Below are 2,432 nucleotides of genomic sequence, written 5' to 3'. Positions count from 1 at the left end.
TCTATTTTTAAATCTACTGACCTAGTTTTTGACCGCACGTAACCCAGTTTCGAACTTGACCTAGATATCATCAAGATGAACATTCTGACCAATTTTCATAAAGATCCCATGAAAAATGTGACCTCTAGAGTGGTCACAAGCAAAAGTTTACGCACGCACGCACTGACGCACGGACGCCACGCAATCACAAAAGCTCACCTTGTCACTTTGTGACAGGTGAGCTAAAAAGTGCTAATTAAACCATTGGATGAATCTTCTCCAAACTTAGTCAAAATCATTCTCACCAAGTGGTTCTTCTCCCCTGCCTTATGGAGCTGTATAACCGGAACAATATCATTAAAGGTGGTTAATCAGATTTTAATCAAGTAACCAATTTGTTCGCAGGTTAATCATTTAAGAAATGAATTTTTTTTTCGGTATGAACACCAAAAAATAAGTTTCATTTCTTATATTTACTGCATTTCGCCTTAAAATCAGCTTCCTGACCATTCTGTTCACTGGACGGAACAACTGCGACGTCATCTAAGGAATGTTCTCCCTGACTATACACGGACTTCGTCAAAGCAGTGGCCTGTTATCACCCAGCAGTGTTGATGTAACTTGTGCGCCTTTCCTTCTGCTGTTTATAGGAAATGAACATCATGATTTTCAATGGAAAAGAATAGGGTGAATGTAAATATTTACACTTAATTGTGTCTACTGAGTGTTAATTAATGTTAGATTTTCACAGGATGTAGTTTTAGCTCGACTTTTCAAAGAATAAGTAGAGCTATCCTACTCACCACGGCGTCGGCGTCAAACCTTCGTTAAGTTTTTCGTACCAGTACATATTTTGAGAAAACCTTTGGAGATAAAGCTTTGTAACTTTCAACACTTGTGTACCATCATCATTGTCAGGTTTAGTTTATACATAATTTATTTTAGGCCGATTTTGAAGGAAGTTCTACAACTTATATTAATCACTCTCGACACCTCATTCCTGATTGAATCCATCGCCACGAGGGTATGAGAGAAGAGGCCAGTTTCCCTTTAAATGCAGAGCGCCAAGCAAGGGTGCTACTGGTACCATTTTTCACTTCTTTGGTATGGCGCGCCGAGGATCGAACCAACGACCTCCCGCACTCGAAGCGGATGCTCTACCACTAGGCCATCGAGGCGGTTATTGTCAGGTTTAGGCAAGAGTACATAACTCTATCAAGGATTTTGTCTGAATTATGACCCCTTTTACAAACCTTGGTTAAGTTTTTAGTACCAGTTCATATTTTATGTAAACTGTTTACATATGGCTTTGAAACTTTTATCCCTTGTTCATTATAACAGTTTCTATCTGTAGGCAGAAGTACATAATTCTGTCAACTGTTTTGGCTAAATTATAGTCCTTTGTATTATGCCTCCCTTCGAAGAAGGTGGAGTATATTGTTTTGCAGGTGTCGGTCGGTCGGTATGTTGGTCGGTATGTTGGTTGGTCTGTAGACCAATTGGTTTCTGGATGATAACTCAAGAACGCTTAAGCTTAGGATCATGAAACTTGATAGGGACGCTGGTCATGACCAGCAGATGACCCCTATTGATTTTGAGGTCAGTAGGTCAAAGGTCAAGGTCACAGTGATCCAGAACAGTTAAACCATTTTTGGACAATAACTGGAGAAAGCTTGGGCCTAGGATCACGAAACTTAAGAGGGAGGTTGATCGTGACTAGCAGATGATCTCTATTGATTTTGATGTCAGTAGGTCAAAGGTCAAGGTCACAGTGACCTTGAACAGTTAAACCATTTCCGGACGATAACTTGAGAACTCTTGGGCCTAGGATCATGATATCGATAGGGAGGTTGGCCATGACCAGCAGATGACCCCTTTTGATTTTGAGGTAAAAGGTCAAGGTCACAGTAAGCCTGAACAAATAAACCATTTCCATATGATAACTTGAGAACGTTTGGGCCTTGGATTCAAGAAACTTAATAGGGATGTTGATGATGACCTCTGTTGATTTTGAGGTCAGTAGGTCAAAGGTCAAGGTCACAGTGACCCAAAACAGTAAAACCCGTTTCCGCATGATAACTTGAGAATCCTTGGGCCTAAGATCATGAAACTTAATAGGGATGTGGATCATGACCAGCAGATGACCTTATTGATTTTTAAATCAGTAGGTCAAAGGTCAAGGTCATATTGACCCAGAACAGTAGAACTTTTTTTGCCAAATAACTAGATAATGCTTTTGTCTTAGATCACATTTTATATGGAATTTACTTATTACTGGTAAATGACCCATAATTATTGATTAGAGGTCAGTACGTCAAACATACAGTGCACAGTGACAATATAATTTCTGTTCCTTGTGCAATTACTGAATGCATCAAGGGGGCATTTTGTGTTCTACGAGCTCTTGTTGGACTTCGGTATCAGTTCAGTTTTCATGCAAATCCAAATTTTAT

Source organism: Mercenaria mercenaria, chromosome 13 (genome assembly GCF_021730395.1).
Source record: "Mercenaria mercenaria strain notata chromosome 13, MADL_Memer_1, whole genome shotgun sequence".
Lineage (NCBI taxonomy): Eukaryota > Metazoa > Mollusca > Bivalvia > Venerida > Veneridae > Mercenaria > Mercenaria mercenaria.
Note: the sequence above shows the minus strand (reverse complement) of the source record.